Below are 15,181 nucleotides of genomic sequence, written 5' to 3'. Positions count from 1 at the left end.
AGAGTTAGCCTAAAATATTCGTTATTTCTTTTTTCTAGTTCTAAGAGAAAACATTTTGACTAGCAGTGGGAACAACATGTTTGCAATTAAATGGAATAGTATGTCTTGGGTGCATTTGTGAGGAAAGCCTGAGGATGAGTAAGAGATGAATGAGACATAAGAAATGTCCTTTTCCATAATTGATGCCACTGTGAAGAACATGAATACAACACCTGAATGTTCTACTTGAAACAAAGATGTATCCTAGTGTGTTTGCTATACAAATCTTTCCTGGTTGTGAATACAAACTGGCACATCCAGGAAGAGAGGGCAAAGATTGCTCACAGATAAATTGAATGTGACCTTTTCAAGTCTCAATGAATGTCCTGAACAAACAGAATAAATTCGCACATTGTTTCATCGGCTGGCCTTGAAGTGCTTGGCTGGCATGATAATTCTTTTGAGAGCTGTCTCTATTTTATCTGCAAAAGGAAGGAGAGGTTTACTTCAATTTCCAGAGGTAAACCTTGATATTTACCAGCTATCCTGACAGTGCACAGAGTCAGAGAATACTTTCCACCAAGTTGAGATACTCACTTCAGCACTAAACCTTGGACATCTGCTGGGCCATGCAAAGAAGCTGGACCTAGGAAGTGGCGGCCTGTTAAACTACCCAGAATACTCTTGTTCTAGGTTTTCTTCTGCAAAACACTGATAAATGTATGCTTTAAAGGTTATCTGGGCCATTGCCCATCCTTCATTTTTAGGAGAGGATCCTTCTTTGTTTGGAGTTCTTTAAAATAGCTGTTTAAACAATGTTTAAACATTGCAGGGACACGGTGGCTCAGTGGCTAAGAGGCTGAGCTTGTCGATCAGAAAGGTTGGCAGTTCGGCGGTTCAAATCCCTAGTGCCACATAATGGCGTGAGCTCCTGTTACTTGTCCCAGCTTCTGCTAACCTAGCAGTTTGAAAGCATGGAAAAAATGCAAGTAGAAAAAATAGGAGCCACATTTGCTGGGAAGGTAACAGCGTTCTGTGCGCCGTCCACATGACCACGGAGATGTCCTCGGACAGCGCTGGCTCTTTGGCTTTGAAACGGAGATGAGCACTGCCCCCTAGAGTCGGGAACAACAAGCACAGATATGCGAGGGGAACCTTTAGGTTTTGTTCTGCAAAGCACTGGTAAATATACGCTTTATAGGTTATCTGCCCATCCTCCATTTTTAGGAGGGAATCCTCCTCTGTTTGGATTTATTTAAACATAGCTATGACAACAATAGTGGAATGATGTCTTTGAACTCCAAAGGCATTAAATCTAACAGTGGGAAGAAGTGGGGCCAACCAGGCACCAAAAGTTGCTGGAGATAATTTAATCAGCTCTTATTTCGGAAGTAAGCTTGCAATATGTCTCAGAGAGGCATTCTGTATCGCTTTATCAGCTACTTAAACCCCATCCACTAATCAAAAAAGAGCTCTCAGGCATGTATTACAACTAGCGCATATGCCAATATTGTTTTTGGCTTCTGTACATGCTGAAAGAAGCTTTTTGAATGATGCAAAGTCCCCTGGTGAGACAAACGGCAACTGATTTTTTTTTTTTAAAGGCGTCTGCTGAAGGAGGTGGCTGAGATCAGGCAAAGTGAAGCAACGTAGGAGTTTTGCTTCATGCTTCAGAAGAATAGTTTACTGGAAGCAGGACCAAAGTAAAACACCCTGTGAAGTATTGCTCAGCTCTTTCAGCCTCAAGCTTCACCTGTTCCAGGGCCCCTAAATTTTCTGGCTCTGAGAACAGGTGGTGTTGGTGGGGGGGTAGGGAAGGGGATGGTTTTACATGTGCGTCTGCCACTTGTGCAAATACAGCTTCATTCGCATGTACACTTGCCCACTGCTTGTGCAAATGAAGATTCACCTGTCCACCTGCCACATACACAACCCAGTTCCCAACTGGGCCACGGCTCGAAGGGCCAGTACTGGGCCACGGGCCAGTATTGGGCCACGGGCCAGTACTGGGCCACGGCTCGGAGGGTTTGGGGACAGGGGTGGGTTCCAGAATGTTTTACTGCCAGTTTGCTCAGGGATGCACTTCAGGCAGGCACACAGTTCACATGTGCACACACATGCACAGTAGTGTAAAAATTGCTTCTGCGCATGCGCAGAAGCAAAAAACAAGATGGCGGCACCATAGGCACCATCAATAGAACTGGTTTGGAGGCATGGGTGGCCGAGTTACTATCTATTCGGCCGAACTGGTCCAAACTGGTAGGACCCCACCTCTGGTTGGGGGCTTTGCTATATTCAATGCAAGGGTAGCTAACTCAGTTTGCTAAGATATAATTCATCTTCTGCACATCCAACCTGTATTGCCAGTTGCTCTGCCTCTCCTGTTGCATACCTAACCAGTCTTGAAGCATCTAACCACCAGAGGACTTTTACCCTGGCATGATAATCACACCCATCCCTCAGCTGCCCTTGAAGGCAATTTAAGAAGATCCCCCTGCCCAGAGAGACAAGGCCTCTGTGATTCTGAACATGTAGAAAGCATAGAACATGTACTTCTCCAGTGCCTGTACTTCAGAGAGAGTTGTATAAACCCAATCTCACCATTATTGTGCAAATACCTGGGACACATAGGGCATTTATATACATCCCTGCTTACAGATATTAGCCCTGCCAGAACATAGAATGTTCTGCCATGTTCTGCACAGCTGCACTTAAAATTTGTCATAAGGGATTTGAGGATTTAGAATAGAATAGAATAACAGAGTTGGAAGGGATCTTGGAGGTCTTCTAGTCCAACCTCCTGCTTAATCAGGAAACCCTACACCACTTCAAACAAATGGCTATCCAACATCTACTTAAAGACTTCCAGTGTTGAGGCATTCACAACTTCTGGAGACAAGATGTTTCACTGATTAATTGTTCTAACTGTCAGGAAATTTCTCCTTAGTTCTAGGTTGTGTCTCTCCTTGATTAATTTCCATCCATTATTTCTTGTTCTACTCTCAGGTGCTTTGAAGAATAGTTTGACTCCCTCTTCTTTGTGGCAGCCCCTGAGATATCGGAACACTGCTATCATGTCTCCCCTAGTCCTTCTTTTCATTAAACTAACATTCCTGCAACTGGTCTTCATATATTTAAATCTGATCTGGCTGAAAAAGTATTGTGATTAGTACTAAGGTTAGAATTTTAAAATATATAATTATTCTATTTGACAATTTACTATATGTTATATTACAATTAAGAGAATGTAGAATGATTATTTTTTTTTAGAGTTTTTACTATTAGTATTTTAAGATAGCTTAAATACTGAATACTCATCCAAAGTAGAGAAAAGTTGTTGTATTGTACAGGTAGTCCTCAACCTATGACCACAATTAAGCCCAAAAGTTCTATTGCTAAGCAAAATAGTTGTTCAGTGACTTTTGCCCCATTTTATGACCTCGTGAACCACTGCAATTGTTAAGTTAGTAACACAATTGTTAAGTCAATCTGGCTTCCCCATTGACTTTGCTTATTAGAAGTTACAAAAAGGGGATCACATGACTTGGGACATTCGACTCTCATAAATATGAAGCAGCTGCTAAGTATTTGAATTTTGATCACATGGCTATGAGAATGCTGCAATGGTTGTAAATGTGAAAAATAGTCATATGTCACTCTTCAGTGTTGTTATAACTTTGAAGAGTCATTAACTGTATGATTGTTAGAAGGGAATTATCTATTGATTGAAAAATGTTGGAGCTCACTTTTATATTTCTTCAACATATTTTCTTGGTCATGTTTTAATTTGCCCTGGTATTCCAACCCACTTTTTCACTTTATATTAGGAAACTAATCAAGGTGGAAACTAATCAAGGAGGGAAGCAACTTAGAACTGAGGAGAAATTTCCTGACAGTTAGAACAATTAATCAGTGGAACAGCTTGTCTCCAGAAGTTGTGAATGCCCCAACACTGGAAGTCTTTAAGAAGATGTTGGATAGCCATTTGTCTGAAACAGTATAGGGTTTCCTGCCTAGGCAGGGGGTTGGACTAGAAGACCTCCAAGGTCCCTTCCAACTCTGTATTGTATTGTATTTTAATGTTTGAAAAAAAATAAGAAAGAAAGAAAGAAAGAAAGAAAGAAAGAAAGAGCGAGAGAGAGAGAAAGTAAGAAGGAAGGAAGAGGAGAGGAAAGGAAAGGAAACGAAAGGAAGAACGGAAAGGAAAGGAAGAAAGGAAAGGAAAGGAAAGGAAAGGAAAGGAGGGAGGGAAGGAGGGAGGAACTATTTGTCATTATAGAGTGCTCTTTATTATGATAGATTTAGTTTGCCATGTTCCCCTATATTCATCTGCTGTTCTTACCCCTCCTTTTGGACTCTTAGATTCTTTTTAGATTTCTGTTTTTGTATTTTTTAGCCTTTTTTCATGGATTTTTTTCATTTCTTGAATTCCAACTCCCTTGTGCTTGTCTTTGACGATAATAAAAATTTGATTTCATTTGACACATCCACACCTTTGCTGCAGGTTATCACAGAGGAGACCAGTTTACTCTTCTAGACGGCAAGGTACATGAATAACAAGATTGCTGAAATGAATCATGATGCATTAGAACTATGGAGGATACCCACTGTTCCAACTATTGTGAGACTACAGAAAATTAAATAAAAAGGAAAACTGACGGCAAAGTTGTGAAAATCTGTCTTGTAAATCAGAATTTACAAGAGCACAGAGATGGTGTGATATGATACAGAACTATGAGATGTGTTTTTGACAACCTTCCATCCTGACAAATAGATATGTGAATGAAACTGCTAGAAATGCATAAGAGACTGCTCCTTAGATTCTGAGCTCATCTAAAAGTGAGCGCTGAATATTATATGACAATCATGCCTTTTCTAATTGAATTATCCACTTTGCAGGACCTATTATTATAACATTTAAAGGTAAGGGTGTCCTTCAACCCAATGTTTAATTCCAGAGCATTTCCAGCTCAAAACATTAGAATAAATGAGTAATTTGCCCTTTTGAAAAACTTTTACTGAAATGGCACTGACACAGAAATGGGTTTCTGTATATAAAAGGTACATTCTGAGTAAATATTTAGAAATTAAGTTTGGGTCATTAGGAGCAGAATGTTTGCTGGAGAAAAGCGCTAGCTGCTCAATGGATAATTGTTACTCTTAATGAGCACTGACTTATCAGACATATTCAGAGGAATAACATGTGATTTTACTTTGCCTGGGAAAAGAGTTATTCCATAAATACAGAATTTCAATTTTAAGTTTCCTCTATCTTATGAAAAAAAATGTATCATGAATCAGGTCAGACCACTGGGCTGTAGCAATAGCACTTAGACTTATATACCACTCCACAGTATTTTAGAATGTTTTACAGCCCCTCTCTAAGTAGTTTACAGGGTCAACCTATTGCTCCCAACAATTGGGGTCCTCATTTTGCTGACCTTGGAAAGATGGAAGGCTGAGTCAACCTTGAGCCAATCAGGATCAAACTCCTGGTGGAAGGCAAAGTTAGACGCTGCAATGCTGCATATTGCACCCCCATGGCTATCTATATTGTTTGCACAGAATAAGAAATCTTGTCACAGGAAGATAATGACATATTGAGAATTTTGCAAGCACCTCACAATCCTTCTCAGAAAATAGCTGTTTAGGTGGGTTAGTCTATGGACAAAATGGCTGCCCTGTTGCAGATCCCTAGTTGCCAAAGGGTAAACTGCAGAGTTTTGTCCCCAACCACTAGGGGTTGGTGGGATACAAATTCTTTTACTACCGGTTCTGTGGGCGTCACTTGGTGGATGTGGCTTGGTGGGTGTGGCAGGGGAAGGTTACTGCAAAATCCCCATTTCCTTCCAATCAGCTGGGACTCAAGAGGCAGAGAATAGATGGCGGCAGGGCCAGTCAGAGGTGGTATTTACCGGTTCTCCAAACTACTCTACATTTCTGCTACTAGTTCTCCAGAACTGGTCAGAACCTGCTGAATACCACCTCTGGTCCATATCTTAACTTTTCTGGGATCCGAGGCACTAGACCTAATTCCAGAGAGAGCATAAGTCTCAACTGTCTTTAATTTTTAAGACTCTTAAAAGGCCTTGGGCATTATTGTAAATAGAACTAATGCTAGAGAGTGTTGCATTATTTTGCAACATGCTAGTCTTTTTAAAAATAATATTATATGTATTAGGGGGTGGGGGTGGAAGTGAGATGGGACAGAGAGCTGACTATAACAGGAAAAGCATTCAAGATTGTGTGGGTCTACAATCTATATTAACTGGAAGAAGCCCTCAAGAACAAGGATCCAGATAGTGTTTTCCAGAGCATGTATGTATGAAACCTTTTCCATGCACACCATCTAGCATCTTTTGAATTTATTGATCATGTGCCGCCAAGTCAGTATTGACTCTTAGCAGCCCTATGAATAGACCTTCTGCAGGATGGGTTATCCAGACTGTGATCTTTTAGGTCTCCCAGCACTGTAGCCATTACTTCAACAATGAAGTCTATCCACCCTGATGTTCGGATGGATAGTTTGTTTGTGATCTGTGTGTTTGTTTCCTTGGCTATCTGGGATATTTACGAAGACCCAAGTTCAAAAGCTTCAACTTTTACTTCGCTTCCATGCATTGCCACAGGGAAAACCAGAGGAGAGGAGGGGGGAGGGGAGAGGAGATGAGAGGAGAGAGAGGAGACGAGAGGAGAGGCGGAGAAGAGAGGAGAGAGACGAAAGGAGACGCCAAGTTTCTCAACTATTTATGATTGAGGTAGCTCTTTGAAAGTCAGCATGGAAGTTAAGCACTAAACACACATAGACACATACAAACACACATGCATGTGCCCCTCCAACACACAGAGTGTGTAACTTAAAATAGCTCAGAGATCAAGGAAAATGCTGTTAAAAGCTTCACTAAGCAGCAGTTTCTCCAGTATTGTAAATGTGGGAACAAACACAAGAGAGTCGTGGATATGAAAGGTCAGAAGCCAAACGCTATCACCCTCATTTCTTCCTCTTCTTCACTCAGAGACTGACAAGGCTTCTGAATAAACACTTTATTAACTTCTTTCCGGTTAGAGAATAGAAATATAAACACTGGGAAGCATAATGCTTCATTTTTTAAAAAAATGATTAATTTGGAAATTTTTAAATCCTTAGGTAGCATTGCTAAAACTTAGATTCTAAGCTTGAAAGCAGGAAGGAGGGAGGATGGGATGGAAGGAAGGAAGGAAGGAAGGAAGGAGGAAGGAAGGAAGGAAAGTTGATTCATTTGTATCTTCTGCAGTCAGCTTGCATAAATAATTCTGATGTTCTCATACGTTACAAATGAACTATATGTGTAAAATATACCAAGTCAGTAAAATACTGTAGTGTGAGAATTAGAAGTAGGATGAAGCAGTTCCCTGGCAGATATTGCAGAAAGGCCAAAAAAAAAAAACCTGAAGAAGTGTGTTACTGAATTTCGAATTGCTCAGCTTGTAAGAGGAAAATAACCAGAATCCCTAACTGGGTGTCCTCCCTCTCTAATATACTAGATAATGGTAGAAGACATCAAGAAATCTCCAGGCTTTGCAATACCAAAACTAAATAAACACAACACATCCTGGAAGAAAGCAACAGCATACCTCTTCTATAGTGTTTCCAAAACAAACCAATTCCTATGCAAGTCACCACAGTTGAGTTCATTTCAATATTTTTCTTTATTGAGGAAAAAATCTCAACCAGATTGAGACTTTGGTTTCTTGTTTGTCTATGTGCAATAAATACTTTTATGGAGGGCACTATGATTGAGCCACAGCAAAATCTTGGAGGAATTGGATGCGGTTCTTAAGCCTCAAGATATATACTTCTGACTTTTAGCTATACTAATATGGGCAACAGTGCAAAGAGTATAAAATGTGTGAGGACAAAAGCTCAGCAACCCAATAAATCCAGGAGACAGGAACCTAGGTTAATTTAAGCCCTATTTGGACATCCCAAAATGGAATATATCATACTCCAGTGAGATTTCACGTAGTCCTGAAATTAATCAGATCATACGGACTTCCCTATAGGTAGTTTTGTGTTTGTGGAGAGAAAGCCTATGTGTGTCACATGCTGGCTTCAAAGTGGCTTAATGTAGACTTAATATAGGCTTTCAGTTTACATGGAAGTCCATTTTGCATAGAAAGGGTTGTTGCCTTTTATACATGCCACAAAAGCAACATTGTAGGGGGCAAACAGATCGTCCATAATACTCAGCAAAAAGGGCATGGGAAGTAGGGGGGGGGAGGGAGTCAATTGTCAGGTGATAGGAACCAGAACAACACCCTGATCAGGTGTCCCCTGTGAATTTTTCTCTGCTAGTCATTGCTGATTATAGAGCAGGGGTGTCAAACTGGATTTCTTGGATGGCCAGATCAGTATTGTAGTTCAGTGGTCTCCAACCTTGGCAACTTTAAGACCTGTGGACTTCAACTCCCAGAGTTCCTCAGCCAGCTTTGTTTTAAGTCCACAAGTCTTAAAGTTGCCAAGGTTGGAGACCACTGTTGTAGTTGTCCTCTGTGTGCTGGCTGGGGGGGGGGGGGGGGTGGAGATGGGATGGATGCCCACCTGCAGCAACCTGCTGGTCAAAACAGGGCATGGAGGGGCCGTGGGCAGCCCCTGTGTGCCCCATTTTCAGCCTGAATAGCCTTTTGCAGCAACCTGCCAGCCAAAATGGGGCTCAGGGGGGGCAGCCCCCCATGTGCCCCATATGTGGCCTGGATGGCCTCCTGCAGCATCCTATTGGCCAAAATGGGGCATGGGGGGGCATGAGCAGTCCCTCCAGGTCCTGTTTTTGCTAGGAGAGGCACCTTGGGGGTGGTCCTTTACTATTTCCAGCCCAGCCTGTGGGCTGGATCTAAGCATCCCGTGAGTTTGACACCCTTGCTATAGAGGGTGGTACTCATCTCCATTTCAAGACCATGGAGCCAGCATTGTCCAAAGACATTTCACAGTCATGTGGTCAGCATGATGTCACCGAGCACTGTTACCTTCCCACCAAAGTGGTGCCTATTTATCTACTTGCATGTGCATGCTTTCAAACTGTTTGGTTGACAGAAGCTGGGATGAATACAGGAGTTCACCCCATCATGGATCACGGTCATGAACCTAGACTGCCGGTTTTCCAGCCAACGATTCCAGCACCCTCAACCACTACAGCGGCCCTGAACTGATCAGAGTAATTTCTTTATTGTTGCTTGCCTATTTATAAGAATCTTACCAGACTAACCACATTCTCTTGGGAACAGGTAGATAAAGTGTTCAAAGATTCTTAGGGAGGACTGGCCCTTGTTGCTCCCTCCACTGGAAGGAATACAAGATCACCAGTCTCTTTACTCCACTCTAACTGGAGAGTCCACCATTCCAGTGGACAAATCCCTTGCTTTTAGTTGGCTATGATTTTGCTCAGACAGGAGTAAAAGTAAATTTTTACTTGGAAAGGCAAGATTAAAACTCTTAGAAAGGAATGTGGACACATTTAGAACAGTACCTTTCTTCTGAGACAGTTTATAAATAAAGTGGATATACTCTTGTGGAAAAGAAAGATAGATGACATTCAACTTCCAACGTTTGAAACACAAGCGTTTCAGCGAGTTCCTTCTTTCACTGCTTTGCAGGGCAAGAGTACAATCTAAACATGACAACTGGAAGAAAGCCGATATAAACATCCACTAGATGCCAAGATGCTATCATGTGCGTCAATATCACCATATAAGTGACACAAATTATGTAATTTTATCAGGCCTGTCACAAAGCAATTAGGGCCATTTATATAATCTGAATGATTCACTTCCTTCACAGGCTAAACATTAAAACAAACTTCCTATCAGTTGTAACCCTTGGCCAGAATTGATTGCCATGGGAGGTGATAACGTCTTTTTGGAAGTATTTAAACATAAACTAGATGCTTATCTGTCCCGTATACAATTTTTCATTATAAGTTCTTTGTTGGATAGATTCCTCCCTGAGCAAAAAAAAAAAAAAAAAAGGTTTTAAATGCTAAATACTAAATAGAGACTTAACTCGCTTTTTGGCAGCTTCATAACGGAAGTTCAACTTTTACATAACTTTCATAACTTAATATCCTTGTTATTCATTAGTTGCTTTAGAGTGAGGAGCAAATGGAGAACGATTATTTTGAATAGTAAAATATATAAATATATTGCAGTATTTACTATGTGCTGAAAATTATTTTAATAGGCTTTCTAGTACAATATGAATGTTCCCTTTTATATTTGCTTGAGTTCAACTGCCATATATTTTTAGAAGCATCAGAGCTCATGTTTTATTGATGACCCTTTAAGGGTTTTCACAACCTTGGCAACAATAAGAAGGGTGGACTTCAACTCCCAGAATTCCCCAGATAGTCTGTGGCTGAGGAATTCTGAAAGCTGAAAGTCCACACATCTTAAAATTGCCAAAGTTGAGAAACACTGCTTTAAACAGATGATTACTGTGTTTTTACTTCCCTAAGCAGAAATGGGAACACTGTACAGCAGAGGTAATGAATTTGCTGGTTTCTTGAAGGAAAAGTTAATTTTCTGATACATTATATTATTTTATTTATTAAATTTAAACATTGCCTGTCTCATCTAACTGATTCAGGGCAGTTTACAACAACATAATAAAATCACATTAATACATAAATAAAAGCATAGATGTTGCTTGTATTCTAAATAATAATTCTATTATTTATAATTTTAAAAAACAGATTAAAACGTATAAATAAAAATTAAAAAACAAATTCAAAATTTAAAAGGCTGGAGGTGTCCTCAGGCCCCTAACCAATCTCAGGGTTGCATTAGGAATATTTAATTCTCCATTCCACTGTAACCAATATTTTGATGAGAAAAAGGCTCTTATTGAAGATTTTTTAAATAAAATTATGTATGGTTAGTATTTGACCCAGATAGACTAGTGAATATGCATAAAGGGACTTTAATAAGTATGGTAAGTCAAAATCCAGATTAATTTTATCATATGTGTGGTCTTGCAAATACGTGACAACATACTGAACAAACATAACAATGACAATGCAGAAAACACAAATATTAATTAAATCTGAAACTTTTCTTTTAATGTACTATAGACAAGCCAATTGAAAAACTATTTGGGGTGCTATTCCTTCACACGGAGATGGCTGCAAGTGGTGGTGGGATTCAGCCAGTTCGCACCTATTCGGGAGAACCGGTTGTTAACATTCTAAGCAGTTGGAACAACCGGTTGTTGGAAGAAATCTCATTTTGTTTTTTCCACTTTACAGGACAAATCCTGTAAGGAAGGCAGAAGGAAACATTCTGGTGTTATTTCTAGCCTAATCTTTATTGTCCTGCTTACAGAAATTGCTTTTCTGGTTAACCCTTATTACATTGTAACAGCTAAGGTGAAGCGCCCATCAACCTGAGTGACATTGAGTTGGCCATGGACCCACAATCGCATGACCATCGAACCACACCTACTCAGCTGGTCATCAGGGCAGAGAACGGTTGTTAAATTATTTTAATCCCACCACTGGCTGCAAGGATTGTACTTGCCAAACAATGGAAAGAAAAAGAGATGCCGACTATTGAAGAATGGATTTTAAAATTGACTGATTTAGCAGAGATGATGAAATGAACTGCTTTGATCAGAGATAATGGACTTGACAGCCTTATAAGAGACTGGAAACCATTTGTGGACTTTCTACGTGCCAAATACAGTAACAGATGCTTAACAGAGGGATTTGAAGATTAGTGTAATGGTTAGCTTAACTTTTGACTGCTTTCTATCTTTTTTCATATGTGTGTGTATATATATAGTGTATATGTATGTGTAGGTGTGTGTAAGGTTGTGTGTCTGTGTGTGTGCGCACACGTGCATTCACGCACATGCACACACACATTTGTAAAAGGGAAGGAGAATTTACTGTTATTGTTTTGTTGTTGTTGTTGTTTTTCAACATCCAGTCAGGATAGATTCTATATGTTAAATGTTAAATTTATTTGAACCACCTTTTTCTCTTTTTTTGTACACCATTTTTTCTGTGTTGTTAATGCTGGATGTATGTTTCTGCTTTGTTTGTTTGTTTTTCTGTTTTATATTTTACATTTTATGATAAAACAATATATTTTATCCCTTATTGCTCTTATTGTTTGTTTAAATTCTTGAGTTGCTCAATGCCATAACTGTTTAAAAATAAAATAAATATAATAATGTTATAAAGGGCAACAGAGCAGGCAATAAAATTATGAAAACATTAACTACAGAATAAAATGTGTAACGAGTGCAAAATTGAAAGACAAAAACATTCTAAACCACACTCACATTTTTTTTGAGACAAGGGTGTGGGGAAATGAGGCTTTGGAATGGATTTTCTGAGTTGTGGTGAAATCTTGTTGACTTCATTTGGATTGTAATACTGTAAGGGTGAAAAACTTGGCTGTTACTGTAATTTACTTATTGCCTTTTATACCCATCAATGTTTCTCAACCTTGGCAACTCTAAGATGTGTGGACTTCAAATCCCAACAAGCTGGCTGGAAAATTCTGGGAATGGAGATCCACATAACTTAAAATTTCCAAGGTTGAAACATCAACATGTGTTATTGCTCTATGTACATAAAGGCCTCCTGATTTTATTTCTCTGTTAATACACTTGTAAATCAGTTTAGCTGAGAAACCATGATTAGCGTAAAACCAATACAATACAATACAATAGCAGAGTTGGAAGGGACCTTGGAAGTATTCTAGTCCAACCCCCTGCCTAGGCAGGAAACCCTATACTGTTTCAGACAAATGGCTATCCAACATCTTCTTAAAGACTTCCAGTGTTGGGGCATTCACAACTTCTGGAGGCAAGTGTTCCACTGATTAATTGTTCTAACTGTCAGGAAATTTCTCCTCGGTTCTAAGTTGCTTCTTTCCTTGATTAGTTTCCACCCATTGCTTCTCAGGTGCTTTGGAGAATAGTTTGACTCCCTCTTCTTTGTGGCAACCCTTGAGATATTGGAACACTGCTATCATGTCTCCACTAGTCCTTCTTTTCATTAAACTAGACATTAAACTAGACATACCCAGTTCCTGCAACCGTTCCTCATATGTTTTAGCCTCCATTCCCCTAATCATCTTTGTTGCTCTTCTCTGCACTCTTTCTAGAGTCTCCACATATTTTCTACATCGTGGCGATCAAAACTGAAGGCAGTATTCCAAGTGTGGCCTTACCAAGGCGTTATAAAGTGGTATTAACACTTCACGTGATCTTGATTCTATCCCTCTGTTTATGTAGTCTAGAACTGTGTTGGCTTTTTTGGCATCTGCTACACACTGCTGGCTCATATTTAAATGGTTGTCCACTAGGACTCCATGATCTCTCTCACATCATGTGATTATGTTGTCAATTGACACTTGAATCTGGGTCTTTCCATTCAAAACTGTCATCTGAATTGCTAGGTTTTTTTTTTATAACACGTTTCCATGCAGACATCCTTATTCTGTTGTTTTTGTGCTGTTCTCTCAGTTCAGTTTCAATTCTTCTTGCTTTTTAGTTAAAGAGCTTCTGAGGAAAAGCAGAGGAGATGTTTGGAAATTAAAATGATTCAATAGCTGGCTAGCTTCTGAAGCTAGCTGACTGGCTTCTTCTGCTACCAACCATGGCTCTTGGTTGGCCTCTATAGTTTTAGCTACTTCTGCCCTAGATATGACTTTGCAGATCTTCCAGTTCTATAAATATTTCATATTATAAATACACATTGATGTGCTGGCATCTGTTCTGTTATTTCTGATTCTGGATGGTGTCCTTTCCAGAACTGGCACATTCTTCTTATACATCTTCTTCTAATTGGATTGGATTTATAATAACAGTACATTATTTCTTTGTTTTCAGTCTTTTTATATTTGCAACAAGAAAACCACTTTTGCAATAGTGGCAAATATCTGTAGCTCGGGTATAGGATGAGGATGAAGATGAAGATTCATTCTCTGAGCTTGTGGGTTGATTTCCAAACATTTCATTACCTGGATAGCAGAGGTAGGTTGCTCCCGGTTCAGCCCAGATTGGGCGATCTGGTATTAGCGGCAGCGGGAGGCTCCGCCCACCTGCCGGGATGCTTCTGTGCATGCACAGAAGTGTCCCGCGCAACAGCATGCATGAGGATGCCTGAACCAGTAGTAAAAAATTTGACAGTTAGGTAACATCTTCAGCAGAGTTTAGGGGATGTCAGTGTTCTGTTTCGTGTGATCAGCGGGTCTTGTGATAGGTCAGCTGTGGGTATGTCAATGGCGGTCTTGTAATGAGTTGGGTGTGAGTCATCAGTGGGAATCTTGTGATGTGGAGGTTATATCAGATGAGGGTCATTGGGAGTGCTGGTTGGGAGCAGCTTGTGTGGGTTAGTTGAAGTTCTGTGCTGCGTTTTGTTGGCTGTGCAGTTGATTTAGATTATGAGGGATTTGTAGGCTGGTTGTAGGTCAACATGTCTGTTGATGGAATTGCTTGTACAGTGCCAGACTTTGATGAACTCGTGAGCATGGCAGGTGGTAGCATGGCCAATGATTTTTGTGTTTCTGATGATTTTTGTGTTGAACCCTCATGTAGTGGGTTCCTGATGTAGCCTCCCTTTCCTGCAGCTGCTGGCCCTGGTTGCTTAGCCAACAATCCTGAGTCCTGTAGCCCATTTGTCACCAGATTCCTGAAACTCCAACACCTAGTGTGTTCCTTTTTGGCCCAGGTGACAGCCAATTTGGTAGAGTGTGGGTTTCTATAAATTATGCCTCTTCATATTGTTTATGGGAGAACTTCATGTGGCTTCTTTAATAGAATAGAATTATTTATTAGCCTTTTTTCTTCTTCTTTCAAACTTTTTGATAATCCAGCTTTCTTTCTTTTTTAAAAAAATAATTTTTATTAAACATTTTAATCTTTAAAAACAGAAAGAAAAACACAACAAGAAAAAACAAAAAAAGCATACATAACAATATAATTATACAGCCTTCTATATCGGCATTCAGGTTTAGCCTTTATAGTTCTCCATTCTGCATTGCCTTCCTATTAATTTTACCTTGTCTAATAATATAATAACAGTTGTACTGACACTTGTGGTAATATTAATTGTTCATATCACCATTATATTTACATTCTCTATTTCCTGTTTTGGTTTCTGTTTTCTAGCCACTTATAAATTCTATTCTATATTTTATAGAAATCCGATTCTTCTCT

This window comes from Thamnophis elegans, chromosome 3, assembly GCF_009769535.1.
Source record: "Thamnophis elegans isolate rThaEle1 chromosome 3, rThaEle1.pri, whole genome shotgun sequence".
Lineage (NCBI taxonomy): Eukaryota > Metazoa > Chordata > Lepidosauria > Squamata > Colubridae > Thamnophis > Thamnophis elegans.
Note: the sequence above shows the minus strand (reverse complement) of the source record.